Source organism: Pelodiscus sinensis, chromosome 17 (assembly GCF_052426305.1).
Source record: "Pelodiscus sinensis isolate ZL-2025 chromosome 17, ASM5242630v1, whole genome shotgun sequence".
NCBI classification, from domain to species: domain Eukaryota; kingdom Metazoa; phylum Chordata; order Testudines; family Trionychidae; genus Pelodiscus; species Pelodiscus sinensis.
This window is the reverse complement of record NC_143068.1, coordinates 8,844,919-8,856,162: the sequence shown is the minus strand read 5'-3', so window position 1 is coordinate 8,856,162 and position 11,244 is coordinate 8,844,919. Positions and strand designations below refer to the sequence as shown.

General features: G+C 45.4%; 1 long non-coding RNA gene across 1 annotated transcript; it reads left to right on the top strand.

The window, feature by feature from the left end:
* The first annotated feature begins 1,326 nt into the window (after window positions 1-1,326).
* Window positions 1,327-5,913, top strand: LOC142818834 (uncharacterized). Its single transcript, XR_016347021.1, has 3 exons — window positions 1,327-1,558; window positions 2,132-2,303; window positions 5,754-5,913. It is a non-coding gene; the product is annotated as an uncharacterized LOC142818834 (long non-coding RNA).
* Window positions 5,914-11,244: the final 5,331 nt, after the last annotated feature.

Sequence of the window (11,244 nt, the reverse complement as noted above, 5' to 3'; positions counted from 1 at the left end):
TTAACCTTTTTACTGCTTTACAGAAATGTTTGTATTGGCAGTCGTCAGCACTGTTTTGCTGATTTTAGATCTGATTAATGGATTTTATTTTCCCATAATATTTGCTTGGCTAGTTTGGGAAAACTATTAGTGAAATCCTGGCTACCTTGAAATCAATAGGAAAACTTTTGGGTTTCAGTAGGGCCAGTATCTCACACTATTGCTTATCAGGGATTCTTATCTAATCATTTTTCTGTGGGCACTGCTGATTAAAAGTAAGGAAATGAAATAGTAGTGTAGAACCATGTGCCAGCTTTTATATGCAAAGTTGGAATTATGTCAGATTTGAATCCATGCAATTCTAGAGAGAGTCCTGACATTTCGTTAATGAGAAGTCCAACTTAATGAAAGCTGTCCCCATTTAATTCTGGCATGTGAATTCCAACTTGTTAGCAGATATAGTATTTCAGAAATGGGTGGGGTGTTTAACAGCCAGAATTGGTAGGAATTATTACTATTTCTTCCTTGCATTGGGGTAGTGCTTAGGAACCCTAGCAGACCACAACCATTGTGCTAGAACAGAAAAATATTCCTTGCCTCAGAGGGTTAACCAGCTTTTAAACTGTTGTGTTGCTATAATGTGAATGGTCTAAGGCAGGGACCTCAAACTCCCAGCCCACAGGCCAGTCCTGACTGGAACAATTGCACAATCCATTTCTGCACTGTCAACGGGCCTGGGATGAGGGGCTGTCCATTACCGGCTCCCAAGCTCCGCTCCACTATTGCTGCACCCGCTTCCCCTCATGGCACCCTGTCCCCCAAACATGCAGCTTTGGGAATGACTGGGGTGATCCTGGCACTGCACGGCTGCTGAGGAAGTAGAATGCAGAGGACTGAGTACACCCACCCAGTGTGCTCCACTTCCCCACATCTCCTGCCACTGGAGGAAGCATGGGGGTGTGATCGCTGCCATGGCACGGTGCCAGAACCCACCGGTCATCCCCAAAGCCATGGGGTTGGGAGCAGGGGTGCCATGGTGGGGGGAGGACTGGGCAATGGTGGGAAGGGGCAGGGTTTGGAGCCCCTTCCCGCCCCCCAGCCTAATTCCTTTTAGGCCTCTATGGACATTCCGTTATTTCGAAATAACCCCGGAAAAATGACGGCCCCGCCATCTTGAAACCCCGCTCTGTATAAAGGGGCGAGGATAGGTAATCTCATCGATGGGGGGGGCGGCGCTTGGTGATGTCAGGGGGCAGGAGGGCGGCGCTTGGTGATGTCGGGGCGGGCGGGCAGAGGTGACGTCATCAGGGGGCGGGCGGACAGAGGTGACGTCAGGGCCTGACGTCATCCTAACGTCATGAGGAGGGCGGGTGTAGGTGACGTCAGGGGGAGGGGCACCTGTCAAAATTGCATGGTGACGAAAGGTATCGAGCTTATAACTACTGATGTGCTTTGAGTATAGCTCCTTTTTAGCCTGCAGATACCTTCTTTTGATAGATTCCTCAACATACACCTACAGCATCTGGACACGGACAAAAACAATGCACCTAAAAAAGAAATCAAAGATCAGACCATTGAGGTTTGTATACTGTCTAATTGTTGAAGCTAAGAGATGATATATAATCTGTTGCATATTATTGAGGGGGTTTGGCCCATTGTTTTATTAATAAAAATAAAAAAGAAATAGATGCCCTGCTGTGGTATATTTTTCCAAATTAAAGCTGATGTTGGTAGCTGGGCATGTCATAGTTTTCATACCCCAATCCTGCTTCAGTCAAAAATCCACTCAAGAACCTGATTTCTAGTAACTAACAATAGGATATTTTACCACCTATAGCAAATGGCTGTTGGAAATCTTTTGTATTTTGGGATACGGTTGAACTGGGCCATGATCCAAATCGCATGTTTTCAGCATTGAATGTCATTGTGGAACACAGATCTTCAATTTAGCAGAACTCTGATAAAGCTGGTCAAGTTTTTTATATACCAGAAGGTAGTTATAGTAAATCCTATCTGCGATTTCTGTATTGTTTGATTGTTAAAATAAGTGTATTGTAGTGCTCATGAAAACTGCCACATTAGAGAACTCACCTAATAAACCATCCTGTTAGCCTTTAAAGTGCTGCATAATCCTGTCTTTTGTTTCCTTCAGTTACAGATACAAGACAGGTAGCAGTGGTGGAAGTTTCCTTCCATTAAAGGTTCCAAAATGTATATGTTTAGGTGTGTGTAATTTTTGCTCAAGGAGCCTGATCGATCTGGAGTTCCTGTCTGCTGTTACAGTTGAAAAAGGACCCTCCTTCCTCTTCCCTGCTCTGTGAAAGGTCTGGTTTCTTCATGTCTTCTTTACAGCCAGGGAATTGATGCAGAGTCTTTCACCTCTGGATGTTTGAGTTCTCATTCAGGATTAGTTTGCAAGTGATAATTAGTTTGGCCACTGTCACGGAGCATGGGGGAGTCACCGTGCCCTGCACCCCCATCCATAGCCAGATGTGACTCTCAGCCAGCAAGTAGAACGGAAGGCTTATTCATGGACAGGGACACAGCGTAGCACGGACTTCTTGTGACAGGAACCAGAAGTATTCAGTACAGTCCTGCCCATTCTCCGCACGGCAGCCGAAAACTAAATCCCGCTCCCCAGCAATTGGTCACAGCTCTCCAGGCTGCCCCACCTCTTCTTTGTCCTGCCTAAGGTGTTATCTGACTATCATTGGTTGCATTTCCCCTCGGATCAGGTGACATAAGGCCAGGGACATTCCCTACCTGCCTTCCCACAGGAGTCCTCAAAAAAGATCCCACCCCCCATTGGGCACCAGACACACACGCACACACACACACAGTCACTACAGAGCAGCGCAGAACAGTAGGAATCACGCATTGTATAACAAAACAACCAGAGTGAATACCATCCCCACGACGTCACAGCCCCCCTCCTTCTTTTGTGTTTATTTGCCCATCTCTCCAACTCAGTATACAATTTGGCAACGCTGAAAGTCTAGGCTCTGTAGAGGTCCTGGAATGGGAGAGAAGGTGTTTGACTTATAAGAACAGAGTTTCAAAGACAGAATTGGAAGAAGAAGCTACTGCTGTTACTACTAGCAGGGTGGGGTAGGAGAAGAAAATGAAGAAAAGCCAGAGAAAAAGTTACCCCTTCCCAATTCTCTATTCTAAGGTCTGTTGATGCCAGTGGGGTCTTTCTACTGACTTCACTAGGCTTAGGGTTCAGTCCCTGAATGAAAATACAAATGCTGGAGGAACCACCAGAGTTAACTGCAGCCCAGGGGACAGTAGGGAAGGTCACCGTCCCTCCAGGTTAAAGATCTCTGTCGATAACCATAAACTCATGTTTATTTTTTATGAGTAGGGAATTCCAGAACTGAAAAAGCAGAAGTTACAACTATCATGGAGGAATAGGGCCAAATTCTTCAGTTTGCTCAGTCTACTTTGCACTGCTTACACGTACATGGTGCAAAGGAGACTTGAAGGACTGAAAATGCCCCATTAAGAGTTCCCCTAGTAGAACGAAACTCTCTGCCAGAAGAAGGCTGATGAGGTGGCTCTGCCCAGTACAGAAGCATTCTGAGATAGGACACGGAGAATGTCTAACTAAGGAAGATTCCATGACACACTTGCACCCAGGAATACAGCTCAAGATTACAGAGTGATCACCAGCTTCAGGCTGGCCCTGCATTTTGCTGCATGCAGGCAGAACTTAAACACAGCGGAGAGCTGGCCCTTAGTCTTTTTCAATAATGTAGCACTTTCTATCCAAGGCTTTTAAAGCATTTTACAATCATCAATTAATTCAGCCTCATGGCATCCAAGTGAGGTAGTGATTTTCCAAGTCTGTGGCACCAAGTGCAAAGGACCTTACAAGAATTCTCAGCAGATTCCCCCTGTAAATTCTGGGGTGGTATAAAGCCCAGAGGACTATTCTAGCCAGCAGAAGTTATAAAAGTCCAGCTGTTTCTCCAACTGGCCCTGTGGGCTCGTTTTGCCCCCAGATGCTGTGAGTTTAGAGCAGTGATCTTCAACCTTTTTAAGCACAAGATCACTTTTTGAATTGAAGTGCAATCCGAGATCTACCTCACACCCAAATGCTCTTGCCCCGCCTCCTTTGTACCCCTTCTCTGAGGCCTTTGCCCTGCTCACTCCCTCCTCCCTCCCTCCCCCATCCTTCTTCGCTATCACCAAGCTGGGGCAGAGGGTTGGGGTGCAGGCTCTGGTCTTGAATTAAGTCATTTGGAGCGTGAGGGGGGGCTCTGAGCTGAGCTTGGGGCAGGCCATTGAGGTGCCAGAGGGGGGTTCTAGGTGCAGGCTTTGGGAGGGTGATTGGCTGCAGGGCTGCTTGGGGCAAGGGCAGGGCCTTGGGGTGCAGGAGGAGGGTTCATGACTGGGGTAGGATTTGGGATGTGGTCTCCAGCTGGGCCCTGCTTACCTCAGGTGGCTCCTTGGGGTTGGTACAGTGGGGCTAAGGCAGGCTCACCCATGCCCTGGCCCTGCACCACTCCCAAAAGCAGCCAGCAAACTGTTGTGCCCCCTCTCTGCTCTGTGGAGATAGGATACAGAATGGGAGAGGGAGCACCTTAACATCAGCACCCTCCTCTCACTCCCCTGCACAGCAAGCAGGAGGCTCCTGAGGGGACAGCTCCAAGGCAAAGGGCAGGAGAAGCGCAGCAGTGTGGGGAGGGGCAGCTGAAGTGCCTGCCCTTGATGATAGTCTCTTGGCCAAACCAGTCAGGATCACCTGTCACAGGCTCCGAGATCGACCAGTAGATCCCAGTCTACTGGTTGGTGACCACTGGTTTAGAGGAAGTGTAAAGATGACATGGAGTCATATTTGCCCTCTCTCCCCCAAGTCATATAGATTAAGCATGAGGTTGGCTCCACTATTTAATTTATGTATATAGGCTACGTCTACACTGGCATGATTTTGTGGAAATGCTTTTAACGGAAAATTTTTCCGTTAAAAGCATTTTCAGAAAAGCGTGTCTAGATTGGCAGGACGCTTTTCCACAAAAGCACTTTTTCTGCAAAAGCGTCCGTGGCCAATCTAGACGCGCTTTTCCGCAAAAAAGCCCTGATCGTCATTTTCGCGATCGGAGCTTTTTTGCGGAAAACACTACTGTGTTGTCTACACTGGCCCTTTTCCAGAACAGTTTTCCGGAAAAAGACTTTTGCCCAAACGGGAGCAGCATAGTTTTTCCGGAAAAGCACTGATGATTTTATATTAGATCATCAGTGTTTTTCCGGAAATTCAAGCGGCCAGTGTAGACAGCTGGCAAGTTTTTCCGGAAAAGCGGCTAATTTTCCAGAATAACTTGCCAGTGTAGACACAGCCTATATGTTCTATTTCATGAGACTATTGCTTCATTCACAGTAGAAAAACAAGAGCTATTGCTTTTTCCCTGCAACTTTCAAGAACAGTTTTGCCCTGTCTTTAGGACAGAAGTGGAACATAATGTGGAAACAAAGCCATTTACAAAAATCTACTTCAAACCCACAGATAAGATAAACCATCCACAGCTTAGGTAAACACCCAGAAGATTCAGAATAAAACCAATTGGAAAGAGTTGCATAATGACTTCACCTAGGCTGCCTGGTGCAATAGAAAATAATACATTTTATTTGAGAAAATACGGAAACAAAGGACTATACCAGAAAGGATTTAGGAGACTGTTTCCCTCTTATCCATTAAAATGATCTGAAATTTCACAAGAATGTTGTGTAAGTTGCCAAAAATCAAGACATGTTTTTTTATTATGCTGTCATAGGGGTTTGCAGCAGATTATTCTGTATTGAACCAGGAGGATGATATCAAAGAATACTGCGCAGAAGACTGTATTCTACAATTTTGATAGAATATGACAAAGGAATGGGCCCAAATAAGATTTTCATAATTTAATGCCAGCAATAAAAGCAGACACCACCACATACTAGATGTCATTTTTCCTTTTCGCCGCCCTGTTTTCAGGTTGTTTCCATGTTGTTCTGTGAATGCAGGGGAGGGACTCTGATTTGCCTGTTGACCTTTTCACATAATCATCCTCAAACTCGTATGTTGCTCATTGCAAGGCAGCCCTTGGTCATGGTGCAGCAGCAAAGGATGCTCAGATGGATATGCTATGACCAGTAAGGTTTTCCACAGACATCCACTCTATCTCTCCAGCTTTATCCTTGATGCTCTTGTTCTTATCATCACTTCTACTTTCCATTACATTATAAGGATACCCCATCTTTGTCATGTGTCTTAGGACAGGGCCACCCATGTTCTACCTCGGCTTCTTCACATTCTGTCTGATGTCTTTCATATTGGCTTTCTGTCTCACCTTCTCTTTCTCCCTCATCTGTCCTGCACCCATTATGAGTTATCTCTTGAGTCAGAGAGGTCTTATTGTCATTTTATTTGCACAGGGAGAAATGAGTTGTGAACATAAGTAATGCAAGAATGTCCCTCTGTACCCGTCACCCAAATATCATTCAGACTGCTGGGCTTGCCACCGTAAAAAAATAAACCAGTTCCAAGCGATAGCACAATTTAATTAGAAAACTGCCAGTTCTGTGGTCCTTGATGGCTGATTTTCCACCACTGAGAAAGCAGGATGAGCTCCATTAGATTGATAACAATGCCTGACAAATCCTTCCTTAACAAAAATTAATGGCTGAATGGTAGCACTAACATTAGTCACCAGCTGATGGCAGCTTTTTTTTTTTTCTTTAAAGAGTGGCATCAGGTACTTTTTTTTAAACAAATGTTTGGAGTAGCAGTGCCATGTGTTTTAAGTGAAAATGAATAAAATAAAAAACAATGTGTTTTTTTTTCTCTCGATCTCGCTAAAGGGCCACTGATTTAATTGTGGTGGGATAGCATGGAGTTCCCTTTTCTTCTAAAAAGTCACAGCTTCTTTGTGGCACCTTTGTCTCAGCTCCAGATCTATTGAGAGAGCCCCATAGTATTCAATGACAGTGTGGCTCCATAGACTATAAGAGGCAGGGAAAGGGGGCCAGCTAAGCAACGTCAGATACTTCCACTGCCCTGAAGGTACAGGCTGACAGGTAATAAGTTACTGCATCCCCTTCTGCAGTTTGGAACCTCCATCCTCTTGAGGGAGGATTCATGTAAGTATAAGCGGGAGAATGGTCCCACTATTGAGGGGAACTTTCCTGGCTTCCACTCCAGCCCAGTGAAATGGGCCAGCGAAAGGATCCCAGTCCTAGATTCTGCTTCCTTTACCCGGAGACCTCTCTGACTCTGTGTGTCAGAGTCCTTGAAACCCCAACAAGTCTGGGCCCAGGATTCCTGGGGGGCTCAACTCCCACCTTTTATGTGCTCCCCTAGGGCAGGGGCTAAGGCATCCCCACTCTGGGGTACTTATAGAATCATAGGGCTGGAAGAGACCTCAGGAGGTCATCAAGTCCAGCCCCCTGCCCAAGGCAGGACCAATCCCAACTAAATCAACCCAGCCAGGGCTTTGTCAAGCCGAGACTTAAAAACCTCTAGGGATGGAGATTCCACCACCTCCCTAGATAACCCATTCTGCTGCTTCACCACCCTCCTAGAGAAATAGTTTTTCCTAATATCCAACCTGGACCTCCCCCACTGTAACTTGAGACCATTGCTCTTTGTTCTGCCCTCCGTCACCACTGAGAACAGCCTCTCTTCAGCCTCTTTAGAACCTCCCTTCAGGAAGTTGAAGGCTGCTACTCTCTGTGCACTGGACGCTGACTTGAGCCATTGGTCATTGCATTGAGTTCAAAGCAAATACAATTGATTAAAATGCAATACGATTTTTAAATGAATAAGGAAAATGGAGATGGTTAAAGGAAAACATGTGACCCCTCTATGGCAGGAGACATCACACACTGCATCTCTGTCCCAGGCCTCCTGCCCAGGCCCTAGCTGTGCCGCAGGGATGCTGGGGGTTGGACACTTGCCCTGGCAGTGGCCACACGCCTTCAGGCTCTGGGAGGTAGCAGACAGGAGCTGCTGAACCCAGCACAAGCTGGGACTGAGCAAGTCTGGCTCAGTAGTGGCTCGTGGCAGGTCCAGGACCTACCTCTACTGTGGCTCTGCAGTTTAAATGTAGTAAAAGCTGGGCATTCAGGCAGCCCGGCTCCTACTAAATTTAAACTGCAGCAGCCTTCCCTTATCGACTAATTGTGTAGTCGATAAGAATGTTATTGACTACACGATTAGTGGATTATCTGCCTCTTAACATCCTTATCCAAGAGCTAAGGGGAGCGATTGATTCAGGTGCACTTTACCTCTGGAAGGATTGTTCTGGGATAGGGAAGTCTGAAACACACATTTTTACAGTCCATTTGTGTCATTAAGCCATTGTATCCCATACTCACTCTTCTCACTCTCTTCTAGGAGCTGCAATACCCAAGAGCAGTTCTTGTGCTCAGGGAGAACAAAGACTGTAATTATGCTTAGCCCTTTAGGAAGGGGGTGGGGACAATTCTGCGGGTGAACTGGCTCTATTGGCATTACTTTTTAATGTTAATCCAACCAGGATTTCACCCTGTTTGTCATCTTTGTGCAGCCAGCCCCGTGCAGACATAATCTAGCCCTTTATCCTTATATTGAAAGGAAAGGCATGTCAGAATGTTTCTCCTTGCACTTTAAGGATACGTCTAGACAGCGCCACTATTGCAGGATACTGTCGGTATCCCGAAATAACTTTTCCACGTTTTTTGAGCAAGCCCATTATTTTGAAATAATTTTTGAAATAACGGGCGTGTCTTTCCAATGTCCCTGTAACCCTCGTTCCATGAGGATTAAGGGATGTTTTGGAATAGCGGTTTATTTTGAAATTTTTGAAATAAGCTATTTCAAAATTAGATCGAAATAAGATATGCAATTTGAGTAGTTCAAATTGCACAACTTATTTCGAGCTAAAGGTGCAGTGTGGATGCTCCTTTGGTGCTGAGAGGTAACTAGGAGTGCTCTCATCCATTTTGCTGGATTTCTTAGGCTATGTCTACACTACGGTGATCTATTGGAAAAAGGTACAGAAATTGCGCACCTTTTTCCGATAGTTTTTTCAGAAGAGGCTTTTCTGAAATTTGGCCCATCTTTTGGAAGAACCCTTCTTCCTCATGGGAGGAGGAAGACAGGGCTTCTGAAAGAGCGCATCTGCTCTTCTGCAAAAAAAAGTGGAAGAGTAGACACATTCCCTGGGTATCCCAGTCTACATCCCAGAAAAACCCTGTAGTGTAGACATAGCCTTAGGCTGTGTCTAGACTGGCAAGTTTTTCCACAAAAGCACGTGCTTTTGCGGAAAAACTTGCCAGCTGTCTACACTGGCCGCTTGAATTTCCTCAAGAACACTGACTTCCTAGTGTCTGAAATCAGTGCTTCTTGCGGAAATACTATGCTGCTCCCGTTCGGGCAAAAGTCCTTTTGCGCAAAGCTTTTGGGCAAAAGGGCCAGTGTAGACAGCTCAGATTTGTTTTGCGCAAAAAAGCTCTGATTGCGAAAATGGCGATTGGGGTTTTTTGCGGAAAAGCGTCCGTGCCAATCTAGATGCTCTTTTCCGCAAATGCTTTTAACGGAAAGCTTTTCCGTTAAAAGCATTTGCGGAAAATCATGCCAGTCTAGACGTAGCCTTAGTGTCTGATTTTCTTTCTGTGCTCTCACTTGCTCCCTGCTTCAGGTGATTTCTCCTTTGTTTTTGGTTTTTTGTTTAGCCCTCTTTACCCTCTTACTTCCTTTCTCTTTTACTTCCCTAAAATGTTTTTTTCTCACACATGCTAGTTTTCTCACACCATCTCCATGCTCTTTCTGTTAACTTCTGAGCCCTGACTCTTCCCTGTCTCCAGCAGCCTTGGGAGTTCTGCCACCTTCACTTTACTCTTTGTAGTTTTCCTCTTTTCCTCACCAACTGCTCAGTTGTAACCAATCTCCTGTTTCTAGCATGGCTTGTTGGTCTAAGGGCATGACTTTGGTTTTGGGAGCAAGCGGTACTGGGTTCAATTCCCCAATAAGTCTATGTAGAGGGTTGCTTTTCTTAAGTGCCATGTGATTCTAGGATTCCCCTTTCTAAAATTCCCAATTCTGAAACTATGGTTAAATAATCATAGAAAAAACTGCAACAAGGTGGAGAGATGATTGTTAGGATGTGTCAGTAGCTTAAGAATGTAAAGCAAACAAAAGGAAATTTTTCTGTGCACAGTCAACCTGTGGAACTCCTTGCCAGAGGAGGTTGTGAAGACCAGGACTTTAACAGGTTTCAAGAAAGAACTAGATAAATTCATGGAGGTTTGGTCCATCAACGGCTATTGGCCGTGATGTATAGGAATGATGTCCCTATCCTCTGTCAGAGGCTGGGAATGGGTGACAGGAGAGGGATGGCTTGAAGATTCCCTGTTCTGTTCTCTCCCTCTGGGGCATCTGGCATTGGCCAGTGTCAGAAGACAGGATACTGGGCTGGATGGGTGTTTGGTCTGACCAATTATGGCCGTTCTTATGTTCTTATTGGGATATTGCAGTAACTCAAAAATGGCAACACCATGTAGTAACTATATGCTGATGAACAAGACATGCTACTATTTGTGGATCCATATTTGAATACATTGCTTTTACAGACACAATTTTCACTCTTATTTCTTCTCCATCAGGTTGTCATTGGAGCAGGTGAGACACCCCAATGTCAAAGGCAGAACAAAGTAGGTGATTGTTGGGAGGGGAAAAAATCAAAGAGGAGGAAATAAGGACGAAGGTGGGAGGTCAAAAGGGGTCTTGTTAATTTTCTTCTGGCAGAAGTCAGCACAGTCCTATTGAGAGAGGGCAGGGAGGGAAAGGGTAATTCGCAGCTGCCCAGTTTCCAGCTTCACTCTTTAACTGTCCTTCCCAAATGCCATTCCCCACTGCTATTCCTAACTATCATCCCAGTTGTCCAAGTCTTGACTGCTGTGGAACCTTCTGTCATTGTCAGAAGTCACCAGCGTGGTGTCCTGACAGGTATCTTGCTCTGTCCAATGATGTTATTCATTCAGCTGCGTGCTTCTCCCCTCTGTATATTGTACTAGCTCTGTGCAGATAGCTGGTACAATAGACCCCAAAGACCACAACATCAGATCAGGATCAAAGGAACCAGGCCAAATTTATTGTGTCAAACAGTTTAGCAATGTTATACACATTCTAAATGGTGTACAGCAATCATACAACAACACAGCAGTAACTCAGTTGTTTTTACACAGTCACCATGCTTAAGTTAAGTAACAATGATTTCTAGCAAATTGCCAACTTAATTGTTCATA